Source organism: Canis lupus, chromosome 32 (assembly GCF_011100685.1).
Source record: "Canis lupus familiaris isolate Mischka breed German Shepherd chromosome 32, alternate assembly UU_Cfam_GSD_1.0, whole genome shotgun sequence".
NCBI classification, from domain to species: Eukaryota; Metazoa; Chordata; class Mammalia; order Carnivora; family Canidae; genus Canis; species Canis lupus.
Window position 1 is genome coordinate 2,476,912 of NC_049253.1, and position 19,821 is coordinate 2,496,732.

Here is a 19,821-nt window from a genome sequence, read left to right on the forward strand (position 1 = left end):
AGACATTTGAATATTACTTATGTCTGGTTAATTTACCTAAAGGGAAATATTTCCTTCCTTTCCTGATTTCTTTTTTTACTTTTGAGTGAAAAAAGTTATGAAAAGTTAAAGGTTTTAAATAATAAAATCAGAATCAGTCATAATAGTGCTTGCAGATTTCAACATCAGGTTTTATATTTATTTGTTAATGAGATAAATAGCAGCTTGTTTGTATTGTTCCCCCAGTTTGTATGATTTCAAGTTTTTCTTGCAAATAGAAAATTTGTCTATTTTAATTAATTAAAAGTCAAAGAACCCACAGCCAATTAATGCATAGTTAAAAAGCCCATGACTTAAAAAAAAAAAAAAAAAAAGCCCATGACTGCTGACTTCATATGCATCCCCATTGGCTTTAATAAGATGGCGCAGTCCATTCCATTTTAGAATATGCCTTTAAGTGGTTTACAAATGCCTCAAAAACCGACTTCTCAAAGCAGAACATTTCAATTTAAATTGGATTTGCTCTCAAACTTTTGCTCAACTGTTTTAAATATCTGACATTCACCTCTTTGTGAAATGTGGAATTAAAATGCAGTATGGCTCAGTGCCCTATTACGTTCTCTCAGCAGGGCTGTGTTAGCTATATAAATGAAAGAGAAGGTAGTTTAGGTGGCTTCTTATTCCTAATGGTGAAGGAAAGGAGTCCCGTGAGACAATGCCATGAGGATCAGATGGTCCTTTGTCATAGCTGCTCCATGGGCCAAGTAGATAGTTGTTTTATCAATTGTGTTTGTGACAGGTGGTCTCTCTCCATTGGTGCTCTAACCCTGTGTGCTTTTTCTTCTTAGGTGTGCCCTTTAAGCTACAACAGGGGTGGTGGCATTTATGTCCATTATGGAGTTAGCTTGACATGTCCCTTTTTGACTAGATTTTTCTCCCTAGTTATCACTCTGCTTCCACCTTGTTCTCAAAGTTTATGTCTTACTCTTAATTGCTCAGAATTGATAATGGGCTCCAGTTACATGAAGCTCTTTTTATTCTTAAATATATCACTTGTTATAAAATACTCTGTCATATGCCTCCTGTTTGAAAAGAAGATGGAAATACTCACCAGATGATGATATGTAATTGGCATGTGGGTATCATATGTACACAGGCAAAGCACAGAATAGAAACTTCAGTGTTTTAATCTTTGAGTGTTTTAATCTTTGAAATCATTAAACAGAATATTAAAGATCACATTTGCTAACATTGTGACTTCAGACCATTCTCAAGATCTTTTCTAATAATAAATCCTAGGCTTGACATAAATTTTGTATTGTAATTGGTAAGTTGGCTCTAAAACTGAGAAAAGATGCTGTTATTTATTCCATTTCCCCTCCTGGCTTTATTGAAGTTATTTTATTTGATTTAGGTCACCAAACAGTTGTTTGTTCTCAGTGACCCAGTTCAGATGCAAATTAATGACCTGGATGGGAGTCCTCTTACTACTCCAGAAGTCCAGGGCAACATCTATTCAGTTCCTTAATGGGAAATTTGTTTCATTACAAATATAACTTCACCTAAAACTAAAACTAAAGTGCATCAGTGATAGAACTGCCTAGGTTCTACATTACTGTCTGCACATCACTAAAAAAATCACAAATATTCCATGTTTCAGGAAGAAGGAACTTACGAATCAAATTATTTGACTTATTTCTGTATGATCGGTTAAAATCTTTCAAAAAGTCTTTAAAAATGTTCTTTTCCTGCAAATGCTTCCAATATTATAAATTCTAAATAAGAGCTAAACTTGTTATTCTGTGAACCTATGGAAAACAACTTCCTTATTTGAAAAGATCTACAGTGCCCTATACTCCCCCTTTGTCTTTTATGCAATCTGCTAATATCATAACGGAGGCAACTGGCTATCAGCGAGCCAGCACAGCCTGGACAGAGAGGCTATGACTTAATACCTAAACTTCTCAATTAAGACACGATCGAAATGTCAAGGAAGTTACCACCCCATTTTATTCTTTATTATTCTGTTCGAAAATATGCACAGTGGGTTTTAAAAGTGTGTTTTGGACAGTTAATTTGAATGCAAACATTTCAGAGATTAATAAAGTTATACAAAATTGGCCAAAAACAAATTGCAATTTGTTTTGGAAGTTTGTTATGATGGATTGTGTAAAATTAACATTCCAAGAGCCACTCTAAAGGTACTGAGGAGACTCAGAGTAGAGATGTTCTTTCTCTAGGCATCCTGGTGCTGTGGGCAGGTGCAACGTGCAGCCACTCAGGCCCTGACAATTCCTAATTTTGAGTTCACTGAGAAGAACACTGCGCACTCATTTTAGATACTTTTGAGTTTCATGTTTATTTATACGCTGTGTTAGCTCGCTTGTTATTCACAATTAAATACCCTAAGATCAACATAGGGGAAAAACTCCTGTTCTGTTTTTTTTTTTTTAATTTATTTTTTTATTGGTGTTCAATTTACTAACATACAGAATAACACCCAGTGCCCGTCACCCATTCACTCCCACCCCCCGCCCTCCTCCCCTTCTACCACCCCTAGTTCGTTTCCCAGAGTTAGCAGTCTTTACGTTCTGTCTCCCTTTCTGATATTTCCCACACATTTCTTCTCCCTTCCCTTATTTTCCCTTTCACTATTATTTATATTCCCCAAATGAATGAGAACATATAATGTTTGTCCTTCTCCGACTGACTTACTTCACTCAGCATAATACCCTCCAGTTCCATCCACGTTGAAGCAAATGGTGGGTATTTGTCATCCTGTTCTGTTTTGACCATGGTTTTAGTAACTGCTGATAATCCTAAAAATCTGCTTTCGTCAAATTCTGAATTGTGATTATTTTGATAAGGAATAGTTTATTTTTTTATTTTATTTTATTTTTAAAAAGATTTTATTTATTTATTCATGAGAGACACAGATTGAGAGAGAGGCACAGACACAGGCAGAGGGAGGAGCAGGCTCCATGCAGGGAGTCCGACACGGGACTCCATCCTAGGCTCCCAGGATCACACCCTGGGCTGAAGGTAGCGCTAAACCACTGAGCCACCCAGGCTGCCCAGATAAGGAATAGTTTAAAATATTATTCTCACTTCTCTCATTTTTATTCTCAATCTTTTAAAAAACTGGATCCCAGTGGGGTTTATGTAGATGTCTATCATTTCTGTTACTTGACTGGTACTTTCACAGAAAACCCAAGTGGTAACTAAGGTTTTTGCCAACTGTTCTACTTATTTTCAATTTCACTCTGAATAGGGGTAGGAACTAAAACCAAAGAAAGAAAAAAAAATTACGTAACATTATAATTCTCTAACATCCCTAGTATGGTGAGTTTCCCAGTACCGGAAAACACCCCATATTCCAGTAGTGTCTAACAACATCCCACAGGTTCTACCTGGGGAATCCTATCCTAGTAGAGAACTGGTAAGGTCAGCCTGTCTTGCATTGAAATCTAGGTTCAGAACTTGGAACTGTCTCTTGGGAGAAGGGTAATAAGTCTGTATTTGGTCTTAACTATGCATATTTTGCCTGTGGTCCTTTGTAACAGAGAGAGAAAGCCTATTATGCAAACTGGAAAAGAATCCTTAAAAAGTAATCTTTCTCAGAAAGACAATAATTTATGCCTTTCAGAGACACACTCCCTTATCTCCACCACTTCCCCCTCTACCCCACCCCCAAAAATACAGGCCAAATATGAACACTAGAGAAGTTCTAGCCTGGCAGCCGAAGATCCAATTCTGTTAGATGGCACTGAATTCCTAGGATAAACTGGAACCAATTAGGGCTATTCATGGCTGAGAGAAGTCCTCCCACTCTGAGATATTATGACAAGGTGATGGTTCCATGAATCTGTGAATGTATGGGTGGGAGACTGGTGGTAAGAAAAGAAGGGAATACGGATACAAAAAACCTTCTAGGATTCTCTTTATCGGGTAGGAAGAATTATGACTTTCTCAGTGTTCCTAGTGATCTTGCACAATGGCAGCCAACTCAGAGGTCCCAAGTTATTCCTGAAGAAAGGCAAGTGCTACAGAGGATCTAGCAGAAATGGTGAGCTGACCCTCCATGTGTGCACATGTGCTTTAATGGAGCACTAAATTTTGTGCTACTAGAATGCTGTAATTCTGCTTTTGAGATAAAAATAATGTAATGTTACATTTGTATTATTGCTTATAATTCACAAAAAGCTTCCACATATCATCTGATCCTTACAACAACTCAAGAGAGGCAAGGCATAAACCATGAATGCTACTTTACATTTAAGGAAACCGAAGCTTAGATAGGTTAAGCTATCTAAAACCATACAGTAAATAAGAGGCAGAAGGGATTTAAACCCATATCTCCATATGGTCTGAGCTGTCTTGTCTAGAAACAAGAAAACTAAAAATATCTTGACTAATATACTTTCCAAGTATAATATCTGATATAGACAAGTCTTTCAATTCTTTTTTTTAGAATATAAAACAACCTTTCTTCCCACAAACCATGCCTTTTAAATCTTTCCACACTAATATTTTTTAGTGCAGAAAGATAATGTCTCACTCATTTTATGTTTCTTAAATTCTCCCTCTATACATATATAAAATCTTGTGTGTTTATGTATATGCATATATCTGCGTATGTATTACATATATATGCAATCTTTCGTGGGTTTGAATTAACATTTCAGTTTTCTTTTAAAAAAAAATTTAAAGCATTTAAAATGGATTTACTATTATTAGGCCAAGAAGTTTAGGACAACCTGATGAAACTATAACATTTATAAATTCACTCATTCACAGTAGAGAGTGTAGATTAAGGCTTGATATCCTGAGAGTTAAGTCTTTAAAGTGCTCTATTGTGATTCTCCACAAGCAAGAATGACTTTCACATTGACACTGAATGTGATTTTCTGTCCTTAGGCCAAGCTGGTTGGCAGATTGCTTTTATGTAATTCTTGTGAAGCTGGCAGGAGGTGACTCATATACATAAATGCCTCTTTCAATCAGGAAGAAGGTGTCAGAGGGCGGGTGGGTGGTGTTTGAATGACTAAGTTTTAAGATGTTAGGGGTACTGAAAAAAACTGTTAAAATGAGGACTTCTAGGGAGATGCACACATGAGAATCTCAGGATCATGTCAATGAATCAAAGGAAAACTTTGAAAAGATTTTACTACATTATTTGAATTTTAGTTATTTCATAACTCTATGCAAAGAGAGATTCCTAAAACTACTTGTAAATTAAAAACCGCCCAGAGTTTAAACAAGTTCTAAGAATGAGACTTGATTCCAAGATAATAAATTAGAATATTAAGTACATTGTATGAAAGGGACTGAGGAGTTATGGGTATGAGAAAGTTATGAGAAAGCTACAGATTTTTTTTTGGAAATAGACACAGTGAACAAGTGAAGTATGTCCCTGAGAAAATAAAGTGCCTATCACTTTTAAGTAAAACAATGAAACTTTCCTACAAATGGTAGGTATGGAGCATAAAAAAATCTCTTGAAATCCTTGAACGGATTTTAGATAAACACAAAGTAACAATAACCAAGTATCTAGGTGGTTGTTCATAATAGCCAATGTTCTCAGTAAATGCCCAGTGGAACAGATAAAAGCCAATATAGTAATTGAATTTCTAGGGAAACTGACCAGGTTGACAAAGTGAAATCCTTCATTTCATGGCTTTGCATTCTGGTTTTCTCATGAAGCTATTATATATCTGTTGTGTTTTTCCTAAAAATTTTAAAAGGGTCAGAGAAAACAAAACAAAACAAAACAAAACAAAATAAAAATAAAAAACAGAGTGGAACATATATGAAATTGTTAATAATAACCAAGTGTGATAAGAGTGAGCAACAGGAGCATGGAACCTGAACTCAACAATGTTATCAACAAAAGATTGCAACACTTTTTCACTCACTATTACTCTGAATATTATGTTGGTCTATTGGCGTTGCCTATACTATATCAGTTGATTATTTTCAGAGACTCCATTCTTACTTTCAATTATAGCACCAGAACAATTTCTATTAGTAGTTTTTTTTTCTTTTCATATTAGTTTAAAGATTATATATGAATCATGATATATAAGATTATATATGAATCCAGGAAGTTCTAGGACTATTGTTTGAACTCTTCTACTATTAGGCTTTTTTTTTTTTTTTTTTTTTAGTTTTTTTAGTTTTTTTGATGTAATGAGTTTCTGAGAGAGCTAGAAGCATTATTTCAGAATACTTTTGATGTGGTCTGCTACTGCCAATAATTTTCATAAAATACAGAATCTTAATTCTGCAGCAAATCTAAGCAAATCTTCATTCCAGTGTTCAGAAGCAATCATTATTTCCCTCAGACCAATTTTTATATGAATTTGTTTACAGAATGCTTAATCAATTTTCTGTGCAGAGTTGATAAGAAAGAAAATTCCTGTGGAACTAAAAAAAAAGGTATGTTTTCACCATTGTTTGTTTTAGTGTAGCATTAAGAATATATCTTCTAAAGTTAAAAGTGAGTTTGTATGATTTATCTGAATGTTTTGTTACTATTGTAGGCTTACTATAATTTACTTTTATAATTTATTAAATGAACGAACTCTTGAAAAAGGCAACGTATCACAGGAATGTTCATACTTGCATTTCTCAAAGATGCCATACTGTCATTAAGGTTCCTGAGGTTTCAAAGCCACCAAAACTAAGAATCATATTCAGAGTGAGATAAACATCTTGATTGAACCTATAGATCTCGCAGTGGACTATATATGAACAGTGGCATTTGAGACACAAGTATACCTCAAACCTAACATATTGTATATACCATTGTCCCAAAAGATAGATAGTTGAGGGGAGTAAGATTGAATGGTTCAAAATTTAAGAGGCAGAGAGAGTCAGATAGGGTTGGGCTCTTGCTCTTCCATTTATAAGCTGTACCACCTTGGATATTGTCTGCGTCTCAGTCTACTCTTTTGTAAAATGACACCTTTACTTTATGTGAATGCTAGGAAGAATGATTGAAATAGTACATGGAAGAACTAGATTAAATAATAAACTTGAATCACATAATAAGTCTTTAAAAATGTTACTTCCTTTTATCTTTACATTTTCCTAATGAATACTTGTACAGCAACAAAAAGAAAATCAGCACTCCCAAGGTACATTTGAAATTGGGTCCAATAGTGTTGGTTTAGTAAAGTGGGTGTTTTTAAGTACGTCTCATCAAAGTGTACTTATAGCAAATTCTAATTAAAGCTAACATTTATTGAGCAATGGGCATTTAATGTTTACTAGGCTCTGTGCCAAGGATGGATGATCTCATTTTTAACCCATTGAACAACTCGCTGTATTTTTAAAAAATGTTTATTTATTTAAAAGTTTATTGATTTGAGAGAGAGAGAGAGAGACAGCGCATGCCAGGGGAGAGGCAGAAGGAGAGAAACCCCAAGCAGACTCCCTGCTGAGCACAGAGCCTGAGGTTGGGCTCAATTTCACCGGAGATCATGACCTGAATTGAAATAAGCCACTCAACTGACTGAACCACTCAGCAACTCCAAAGATTTATTTATTTATTTCAGAGAGAGAGAGAGAGTGAGCACTGTGCACATGTGAGTGGAGAGAGGGGCAGAGGAAGAGAGTCTTCAAGCAATCTCCCCCTTGAGTGCAGAGCCCTACCAGAGCTTGATCTCACAACCCATGAGATCACAAGCTGAGCCTAAAACCTAGTGTTGGACACTTAACCAACTGAGCCACCCAGGTGCTCCAACAACTCGTCGTTGTATTATCTCAATCTATTCAACTACTTACTGAATTAGGACTATTATTTAATTTTACAGATGAGGAAACTGAGGCATACAGAGGTTAAGTAATTTTTTTAAAAAAGATTTTATTTATTTATTCATGAGAGACACACAGAGAGGCAGAGACTCAGGCAGAGGTAGAAGCAGGCTTCATGGAGGGAGTCCTATATGGGACTCTATCCCAGTACTCAGGGATCACTCCCTGAACTAAAGGCTGACACTCAACCACTAAGCCACCCAGGTGTCCCGTGATTAAGTAAATTAATCAGAAATTAAAACCTGAATTTTAATTTAGTTTAAAAAAAGGAATATGGGGTTTCCTTTGCAAGAAGACTATGTAATATGGAGATTACATGCTCATAGCACTAAATCTGTATTACCTTTCAAAGCTTATGTTGAAAGCATAAATAAACTATAACACAATTCCCTGAAAAGCTGTGGTGGTATTGGGAGACAATTCTCCATAGTAGTCTCGAATTCCTGTGTATCTTGTGAGAGGAAGCACTGACTGCTTTTGCTTTGTATGGTCTTTTCAAGTATGTTTGTAGAGCAAACAACCTTATAAGACAGAGACAGTCCTCTTTAGAGCAAAGGGCAAGTTTGCTTACTTTCCAGTATAAAAAAAAGATTTTCTACTTCAGGGGCAAATGTCATGCAAACTTACTAACCATTATAAAAGATTCATTTCCTTAGATTAGGGTTCCTCTCTGTTATGCAGCCCACTGCATGTGCAGGTATCAATCATTTGGAACTCTTCCCATCACCTTTAAGGAACAGGCATGTGGAGAACCAGCTCAAATGTGGATATTCTGGCTATGGCTATTACTGTGAGTAATAAACTACCTTTTGTCAGCATCCATGAAACTGGTAGGCTGACCTGTTAGATTGCAAGTGGCGGGATGGGGGGTGGGAATCTCAGACCTTTCTTAACACTTAGCAAAATGAAAATTGTAAACATGCACAGACAGCAAAAGATCCAGTTTATTTAAAGTATTATCTAAAGCAACTGCACAAGGATAGACGTGGGAAAGATAATCATCCCCAAAGGCTGTGCTTTGTAATGGACCAGAGAAGCTTTGGGATCGCAATTTGTGTGTTATTTGGAGAAAAAAAGTAGAGCACATATTGCTTGAAACCATGGAAAACTAATAAATATACATGGCTATAAACAGCATCTCTAAAGACAGGTACACTGTGCTGCACATGATTTATATGTTTGCTTCTGGCTTGAAAATGAGCATTCATACTAGATTTACAAAAGCTGCTAAATTCTTCTGAGGTTGAACACTGAAGGAAATGGTTTCCTGTCTATATTCTTACAAAGACAATAAGCTGGTTTGTGACTTTATGCAACTATTATATCTGGCAAATTAGGTGGAGAAAGAAGGGTTAATTTGCTGTGAGGTATAATTCACAGTTAATAAACTGTAACAAGCATCAGTAAGTAAAGAAATAGTAGCTTAATGGGGATGCAGCAAAGAGGCATTTTCTTCCTTTAAATGTACTTAATTAACTTAGTTCATCCTCTGGGGGGCAGGAGATAATGAGACCATAACAGCCCTTGCCTCTGGATCTTGCTAAATCTGTATAAGAGCAACAACTTACCTCACATGTAGCAAAAACCTCCTGTTACATGCGAAAGATCTTGTCATAGATACACTTTAATTTAGAAATAAGTAAATCTATTTGTGAAAAACTAAACACATTCTTATAACTCAATCTACTTTTATATCTACAGATAACACAATCTACTACTTGCATTGTACATATTATTTAAAAATAAATTGTATTTTATATGCACATAATTGTGATGTGTACTGAGAAAAATGGGTGCATAGGTGTAAAAATCTTCCATAAGATGCAGTTAGTTACTTACTTACAGGAGGTAAAAGAGAACCAACATGTAAATATCCAATGACTGCCAAGCACAACCTCATTTAGACTCCTTCAAACTTCATGAGATAGATATTATCATCATCCCTATTTTATTTTATTTCATTTTTTCTTTTTTATTCATCATCCCTATTTTAAAGATGAGAAGACTGAGGTTCAGAAGGCTTAAGCAAATTGGCTCAGTTCTCACAATTGTGTGGACCTGAGTGTTCAGCACATGTTTGCTTGAGTCTGAAGCCTTGTTATCTTTTCACTTTACGTCTATTCCTTGTGTCTTAAAGATAGGTTCTAGAAAGATAAATTTCTAGAAAGATAAATTCACGTTTTATCTTGGATTTGTGTTATTCATCATAACTTCTTTATTTTTTAAAAGATTTTATTTATTTATTTATTTATTTATTTATTTATTTATTTATTTATTTATTTATTCATTCATGAGAGATATAAACAGAAAGGCAGAAACATAGGCAGAAGGAGAAGCAGGCTCCCTGTGGGGAACCTGATATGGTACTCGATCCCAGGACTCAGGGATTATGACCTGAGCCAAAGGCAGATACTCAATCGCTGAGCCACTCCAGGCACCCCCATCATAACTTCTTTATATAATGAATCCAACAGATATTTAGTGAGACAGCCTGTGTGTATCACTGTGATAGGGACAGTGAAGGACATTTAAAAATGCCACATGATCTTACCATGAGGAGCCTATAATCTGATGGAAAAGCATATATGTGAAATGTAAACTGGAGGCCAGTTTGTGATCCAGCATTCAAATGAGACTTTTATGAATTAATTTAGGAAGAGGACATTCCCTAAAAATAAAGAATGAGGTAAAGAATTCATTCAGTCTCAGCCATGTCTGTGACAACTATATATATCTCAGCCATGACCTTAATGATGAAGTGCCCCAGTGCTGGTCATCTTTTATTCTCTTCTCTGCTGTCTCTCTCTTCCTAGGTGATTTCATCCAGGGCTAGTGCTTTAAATACCACCAATATGCTAATGACTTTTCAATTTATATCTTTCCACCTGACTTCTCCCTGAACTCTAGACTTGCATACCCTACTGCCTGCCCATCTCCACTTGGACACCCAGAAGGCATCATACACTTAACAGGTCTAAAAGGGAACTCTTGGTTTTGTTTTGTTTTTCTCCCTTAATACTAAGTAACAATATGAGATAGGCACTGTCCTAAGTGCACTTTACAGGTGCTTAATAATAATAGGGCACACCCACAAGGTAGCTGCTATGATGGTTCTAATTTTACATAATAGGAAACTGAGGCACAGAGGCTAAGTAACTTGACCAAGGCTGGTAGGTGATGAAGATGGGATGTCATCTTGGTCTATATCCACAGTACAAGATGTCACAACCACTGCAGGTTACTCCTTTCTGTGTCTCCTAACTCAGGGAATACGTACCTAACAGGACAAATCTTGAGTTATCCTTGGTTCTACTCTTTCTTGAAGTTCCTCTCATACCATTCATACCATTCATTAGCAAGTTCTTTCAGCTGTATCTCTAAAATATATCTCAAACCTACTATCTTTTCACCATCTTTCTTACCACTATCATTACTTATCTGGTCTATAATGGCCACCTAGCTGGGTTCCCCCCCTTCCATTTTTTCTACAGTCCATTTTCCATATGACAGCCAGTGTGATGTTTTAGCCTAAATCAGACCTTATCGCTACCTTGCCAACGATCTCCAATGGCTGCTTCTTCAGCCATAGCTTCTTCTATCTAATTTCAATTAGATAAAATCCAAACTCCTCTCCATGGCCAATTGGACCCCAGACAGTCTCTCCCTGCCTGCCGTTCTGAACTAATCGCACCTTATGCTCCTTCACATCCACAATGCTCCACTCACACTGACCTCCCTTTTCTCTCCCTTAACACGCTAAGCCTTTTCTATAGCATCCCTTTGCATGGAACTCTCTCACTCTAGATCTTTGTCTTTATAGTAGGCTGGTCTCTTCTTTCAAGTCTCAGCTCAAATGTTGTATCAGAGAGAATTTCCCTATCCAGTGTCTCCAGATAGGAACTCCCCTGTGCCTACCCCCAGCACCTTCTACCACTTCTGAGATCTCACTGAATGCATTTCATTTTTTCATAGCTCTCTTACCTCTCTACCCAAGATTATTTTATTTGCTCAGTCATTTATATATTTATTGTCTGTTTCTTCTCACCAGAGAGGTAAGATGTATGCTGGCAGTGAACTTATCTGTTTGGGCTACCACTATATCTCCAGCTCCCACAAGAGTGCCTGGCACATGGTAGACAACTAATAATATTTTTTGAATGGATGAGCAAAAATGGTCTCATTTTCTTCTAGCTTATCTTATACCTCTACATTATTTAGAAGAACTAATTTTACTCATGTTGGAATTCTTCTCCAAGTGCTGTTCAAATATTCTCTCCCAGTGCATATGTTTATAGTAGAAACTGCTTAAATTTACTGAGGGTATACTGGAATAAGGTATTTGACAGACACTGTAATTCTTACAAGTGACATACATGCTATGAAGTTGGTATTATTCTCATTTTACAAATACGGAAGCTGATGGTGAGAGAGGTTAAGAAAATTGCCCAGAGTCACTCCACTGAAGAGGGCAGACTTGAGATCTGGACTCAGGTTGACCTGACTTTTACTCTCATGTTCTTTTCAGCAGATATATTGTGTTCAGCTATGCAACTGGCAAGGAAAAGTAAATAATCGGAAACACAAAATGACAGCTTTTCAGTCTATACAAATGTGAAAGCCAGGAGGAGAATGACTGAAGTCTACAAATGGTTGAGGGTGGAACATAATGGTCACAGGTTTTGTTAGAGCTAGAGGCTGGGATATTTATCTCAAATTAAAAGTAAGCTTATGGGATGTATTACAATAGCAGATGGTAGAGAGTAATTACATAAGTATCTTTTAAATATTTTAGTGAGTTATGTTATAGATAGATAATAAGTTATTCAGGAAAATCAGAGTGTCCTGGAATATCTTTCACCTGAGATGCTAAAGTCAGCTCAACCACATCTTCTAACAACATGCTCTTCATTAGAGCTGTTAGGCAAAGCATCCCAGGTGGGACTATGATGGCATTCGAAGTCTCAGAAGAGGGTGTTCTACTCACCCTATTTCACCATAACAATTACTCTGTTCAGATTAGCTGGTGCTGGGCTTCCCTTAGTAATGTTTAAAAAATATTCATAGTTTGAACATAGAAACCTTAGAAATGATTGAATCCATTTTAGGATTTAGGATTTAGAAACTTGGAAAAAGAAACTAAACCCAGAAATAATTAATTTATAATTTGTAAAGTTTCTATATGCATAGGTTCACTGCATTCTCACTATGGCTCTCTGACCAAGGTGGTGCATTATTTCCATTTCCATCTTTACGGAAGGAATGAGGCTCTGAGTGGTTACATGTCAGTGAGCTGGTCACTGTAGTGTTTGGGGTGCTGTGACTTGGTATCTTCTGAAAAAGGCTGCACATGCATTCTCCCTGTATGATATTAATGAGGTTCTTTTAACTTATTTTTTAATTTTTTATTTATTTTTACTTTTAATTTTTTAATGTAAACTCTATGCCCAATATGGGGCTTGAACTCATGACCCTGAGATCAAGAGTCTCTCTCACTCTATAGACTGAGTCAGCCAGGCACCCCAAGTTTCTTTTAATTTAATTATGATAGTTCTCAGGGGTTTTTTTGAGAATATGGATAAAGGCTATATATCAACTTAGAAACATACTGTTCCATTTATGGCATGTGAAATAAAAGGGAAAATGATACCTGACTAGAGGGACTATAATTGTAAGGAAACTAACTCCTCACTTTACATGAATGAATGGAAATAATTTCTGACATGTTAAATTGGGGGCAAATAAAGTACAGAGACCATGGCCTACAACTGGCGCTTGTCTTTTTCTTTGTGAAAATTGATGTTATTGTATAGAACAATAAGAACAATTAATATCCCAATGGAAAAATGGAAAAAGGACAATTCTTGAAAGAGAAATACAAATGGGCAATAAACATATGTGATCATCTTAATCCTCTGCTGCAGCTAAATAAATATGAAAATGAAATAAAAATTCTTATTCATCAGATTTTCAAACATTAGAGAAGGACTAAATCTATTGTGTTGTGGGACTTAAGGGAGGTTTTGTTTTCCTTTTCTTCTTTATAGTTTTCTACATTATTTGATTGTTAATTACAAAATACATGTAAAAAACAAAGTGCATGTATTATTTTATATATTTGAAATCAATGAACATTTATTTTCATTTTGGACAAAACAAACAAACCTAGCTCACTTTAATTGTAGTTTCTTAAAGACAAATGTTTAGGGCTTCCTAACATAAAATTTCTTCTCTATTCAAAAAATATTCCCCTTGTTAACAATTTTTTAAATTATCGGGATAATTATCGGGATAACTCTATCCCCCCTATAACTCAAGACAAACCTTTGTGATTGCTTTGATATCACATTATAAGCACATTCAATTACATGTGAAAGAATATATCCCATATACCTTCTCCTCCTCTGTGCCCCCTCTTCTCTCTCTGGTCCCTCTTTTCTTCCCTACTCTTCCCCTCCTCTAAAATACCACTCCTCTATCCTAGTTCTTAAACCTCTTCAGGGACCTCTTTGCCTCTGGAGTCTGTCTTCTGACTGACCTAATATTCAGGTTCCTGAAAGACACAAGAGCAATGCACCTTTACTTGCTTACTTTGTCAAAATTATCCATCATCTTCTTACTAAGCTTGAACTAAGCCATCCATTTGTTGGAATCATTTCCTCAAATCCTCTGCTTCTTGGGCCCTCATGTAGAATCTACTCTATCTCCCCAAGAAATGTCACATGAATACACATTTGCTAAAATATGGTCACATAGTCTTGCTATATGGTATGACTAAAACGTAAGTGAAAATAGGAATTCTCCCAACATCAGGTTGAAATCAGTCACAAAACTATTAATTCTAATTCTATTATGATCTCTTCCCATTATATATTTGCTTGTATATGTTTAAATATATTTAATATTAAATGTTTTTATATAAAATCATTTCCTCTACAAAAAAAATAATTGAACTCATGTCTTTGTATTTTGCAATAACATTGCAGTTTATTTAAATCATTATTTTCCCAAATGTGCATGTTTATCAACTGCATTAGAATCATCAAGGTGAGCATATTAAACAGATATTCCTGGGCCCTCCTTAGATCTATCAAGTCAAAATCTCTGAGTGTAGGATTGGAAAATTAGCATTTTTAAACAAGCATTTTTAAATGATTATTTTGCCTTTTCTGGAATTCGGAAACTCATGAAAATAGTCTCATTCTGATAAGTGATTAAATATATCTATACATCTTTGAATGAAAGACTGTTTAAGATGGAACTAGTGGCAAATCCTTTTTTTTTAATTTATTTTATTTTATTTATTTATTCATTCATGATGAATTTATTTATTTTATTTATTTATTCATTTATTCATTATTTATTTATTTATTTATTTATTTATTTATTTATTGATTTTATTTATTTATTCATGAGAGACACAGAGAGAGGCAGAGACATAGGCAGAGGGAGAAGCAGGCTCCATACAGGAAGCCCGATGTGGGCCTCGATTCCAGGGCACTCCCTAGGCAGAAGGCAGGCCCTGAACCACTGAGCCACCCAGGGATCCCCAGTGGCAAATTCTTGAATTGTTTCTTTAAAAAACAGTACTAGATCACCTTGATTTTTATTCATTTACAAATCACAAGTTGATTAATCATCAGTGATAATGTATCTGTTTTAGGCTCATCAAAAATAAAAATACAAACTGTTGAAAATGGAGCTGAGTATGTCACATATGATGAGAAGTGAGTGACTTGAAGGCTTAGCTTAAGTACGATAATGGTTTTGCTCCTTAAAGACAATGTTAAAATAGGGAACCAGTCTGAAAACTGTTGCTGGCTTAAAAATAAAGATGTGCAGTTAATTATCTTCCTAGGCTCTCCTTGTTCTTAGGGATGTTGCATTGACATTGTGTCAATTTCTAAGTACAGAGCATTGAACGCTGGGCCTCTGCCTAGGCTCTGAATTATCCCGAAGGGATGATGAACAGCCTCCCATCACTGGCATCCATTAGAGGCTGATCCCATTTAGGCAAACAGAACTTTTTTGAGTACAGTGAACAACTGGGTCTTCTCTGAGAATGATGACTGAATACTAATTAGTTCTGGTGAAGTTATAGTGATAATAATTTTGGAGATTTAGTATTAGCAAGAAAGTTCCAACAAGAATGAAAAATAGAGATTCCCTTTTTCATTGTTCCTTTGTCCCTCCCTCAGATCAATGACAATGCGCCTTTATCAGATAAAAAATGATAAAGATTGGGAAAGTGTTTTCTCCCTTTACTCCCATTAGATGTTAATTACATTTCTATAGCAGATTAGCAAATTATGCAGAATTCTTTTGCCGGTCAACCTAAACTACTTTTGTCAAAGCAAAAACACTAGGGTTAAAATTAATTTTCATTATAATGCCTTCTTGCTTTTGAAAATATAGTCAGATGATTGTTGTTAAAATGTTACACAAAGCTTCTTACAGGTATTTTTCAGTATATCAGAAATCCAACACTGCCAGGACATAGCTATTAACTATTTCAATGACAGGAACTCTAACCTTGGAACAGCTTATTGTCAAAACCACTCAATTCAATTACTCGAGAGTATCAAGCAAAGTTGTCTTTCTAATGTGAACTCAAACACCTTGTCTCTTAGGATTCCTAAGAAATGAATGACTGTGTTATATGTTGTTTTGGTGTGTTAGATTATTTCATTCAAAATAAAGATAGTGAAGAACCGCCCCCTCCCGCCCCCCTATTTTTTGATAAATGATTGTTCAAGGCCCCAACCAGATGGTTTAATTTCTACACACAATGTTTCTTCTTTTAATCTTTTTCTTTTTTCAGAAAGCTGATCCTACTCAGTATATATAGTTCAGAGGGAAAAAAAATAGAGACAGTGAATTACGTAAAAATAAATCTGTAAATCTAAATGGGGAAACAAGAAGCAATGCTGTACAAATCCAAACACTAGAGAATCAAAGCAGGGTAGCAAAAGTGAGAAGGGATAAACAAATGGAATAGAACTCCATTATTTTTGGATTAGGGTTAATTAGGGCAGGGGATTCCAAAGACGGAAAGACTGATAAAACAAGAGTACTGAATCGGAGGTGGATACAGGAGCACAGGATAAGATGGAAAGAATAAAAACGCATCATGAAACTGGTGACCAGTGCTTAAGTAACTGTGTGGTAGTTCTAATGAACCAGCTTTTAAATTTATTTTTTAAGAGATGCCTGGGTGGCTCAGCGGTTGAGTGTCTGTTTTTGGCTCAGGGCGTGATCCCAGGATCCTGGATCGAGTCCCACACCGGGCTCCCTGCATGGAGCCTGCTTCTCCCTCTGCCTGTGTCTCTGCCTCTCTCTCTCTCTCTCTGTCTGTCTCTCATGAATAAATAAATATTTAAATAAATAAATTTGTTTTTTTTAATTCATCTAATAATGGATGCACTGTTAATATATGTGTACTTTTTTATGGCAAGAAGGATTTTGCAGATGTGATTAAGTTAAAGATCTTAAGATGAGGATTATCCAGGTAGGCCAATCTAATCAGGTATGTACTTAAAAGTGGAAAACCTTCCTAGTTTTAGCCAGAGGTAGATGTGGCTATTAAAGAAAGGCAGAGAAAGATACAACGCTGTTTATTTTGAAGATGAAGGAAGGGAACATGAACCAAGGAATGTGAGTGGACTATAGAAGATGGAAAAGATGAGGCAGTGCTCGCTTCGGCAGCACATATACTAATATTGGAACAATACAGAGAAGATTAGCATGGCCCCTGCGCAAGGATGACATGCAAATTCGTGAAGCGTTCCATATTTTTTATATGTTCTCATTTGGGGAATATAAATAATAGTGAGAGGGAATAGAAGGGAAGGGAGAAGAAATGGGTAGGAAATATCAGAAAGGGAGACAGAACATAAAGACTCCTAACTCTGGGAAACGAACTAGGGGTAGTGGAAGGGGAGGAGGGCGGGGGGTGGGGGTGAATGGGTGACAGGGACTGAGGGGGGCACTTGACGGGATGAGCACTGGGTGTTATTCTGTATGTTGGCAAATTGAACACCAATAAAAAATAAATTTATTATTAAAAAAAAAGGAAAAGATGAGGCAGTTAGTTCTCTCCTAGAGCTTCCAGAAAGGGACATGACCTTGCCAACACCTTGTACTTAGCCGAGTGAAATACATTAGACTTCTGGCCTCCAGAACTGTAAAATAATAAATCTGGGTTGTTTTATGCTGCTAAGTTGGTGGTAATTTGTTACAGCAGCAATAGAAAGCAAATATATGTAGCTATTTTAGTAATTGGTGCAATTAATAATTGTAACTAATAATATTTATAATCATTGTAATTATTAATATGAAAATGAGAAACCACTTAATCTTTTAAAGTAAAATTCCAGTATGTGCCAAATGAGTAAATTTTAATACTTTTAAAATGTTAGGCCACTGAGAAGTTTAACAAAACAAGTTGACTGCATTTTCTTTGTCTATAAACAGTCAATAAGTTATGTCAAGTGTATCTCATAATTTATTTTATATCAACACTATGATTTTTTAAGAACTTTTGTATCTCAGGCTATAGTCTCATTATGCATAAATGGCCTATAAAAGTTAAGAATAGAGAAAGTACTTTAGCTATTAATTCATGCTTCCCAGAGACTAAGAGACAATATACCAGAATTTTGTGCATTTTTTTGTATACTTTAAAAGATGTTAAAAAGCCTGTATAAAGCCACAGTAAAACATTATAGGGACTGTAAAATCTGAGTACATACATACAGAAAGAAGTTAAATTATCTAAATGATGGGCAATTTCTGTTCTTTAATTAATCTAACACCAAAAGTGCCTGCCACTATGCCACTTTAATTCACTACAAACTATGAAACTGACTACAGCTACCAGAATTGTAGGCAAAATGCCTAGAAAGAAGCCACCATTAAATCTTAAAGTACAATCTACCTTGCTCATATCATTGCAGTTATAAGTACAAGGCATTCCAAGAGGTGGTTGATACTAAGTTTTGTTCCACATTTATAATTAAATCCACAGCAAACTTCAGACATGACCCATTAAGCTATAATAGACTCTGTCTTGGATGCAATATGCTATAACGTAGAATTTGGTAGGGAGGGTTTTGACATGGACACCATAGTATTCTGTTAGGGTACAACTGGGAAGCAATATGAGGTGGAAAAGCTTAGCTTTGGGAGCCAGGTAGACCTGCATTTTGTATTCTAGGACTGCCACATGCTAATTGTAAGATCCTAGAGGCAAGTCATAGTATATGAATCTCAGTTTCTTTATTTAAAGTGATAGTATTTATAGTCATTGTTTTATAGGATTTTTGGGAGTATGAAATGACAATGGATGTAGAATACATAAAACAATATATGAACTCAATAAGTATTACCTGTTTGGTAGTTAAGTACCCCCAAACACATCATTATAAAATAACTACATTTTCTATGGACCTAACATTATAAGCCATCATTACATAAATATAAAAGAAGATCCCTTTATATTTTGATTTACTTCCTAGAATTATGAAATATTAAAAAAAATAAAAACTCTTAACTCTCAATCCAGAGAAGGATATGATCCAGTAACTGGCAAACACAAAATTTTCTCCTGTATTTTTTACTTCTTTTACAAAAAAAAAAATGTGTTTTGTTATTTATCAATGTACCCCTTGAAGTCCCCATCACAACACTTTGACAGAGTAGATGTTAATAATTTTCTGAACTGAGCTGAATATCTCTAGAATATAAGATTTACTCTGAGTTTTTGTCTTCTAATCTGCTAGTCTAGTGTGTGGAGCTTGCATTGCCTTATTGAGCTGTAGTACATATGTCTCTGATGGCTCTGCTCTTTGTCATGCTTGGAAAGGAGATTCACTGTATTGGGGCTTTAACAATGTAGTCAGCAAATATTGTTTATATATTCATATAGTGTTCTGCAATAATATTTGTCTCCTTTAAAAGATTTAGAACTCATTGTTTTAGAATGTCATTGCATAACAAATAACTCCTTAATATTAATAGAAATAGAAA

General features: G+C 35.5%; 1 protein-coding gene and 1 non-coding gene across 4 annotated transcripts in view; one reads left to right on the plus strand and one right to left on the minus strand.

The window, feature by feature from the left end:
* NDST3 (N-deacetylase and N-sulfotransferase 3) overlaps positions 1 to 19,821 on the minus strand; it is a 171,526-nt gene that overhangs the window by 129,312 nt on the left and 22,393 nt on the right. The window lies entirely within an intron of this gene.
* LOC119867245 lies at positions 17,484 to 17,590 on the plus strand. Its single transcript, XR_005382980.1, has one exon. It is a non-coding gene; the product is annotated as a U6 spliceosomal RNA (small nuclear RNA).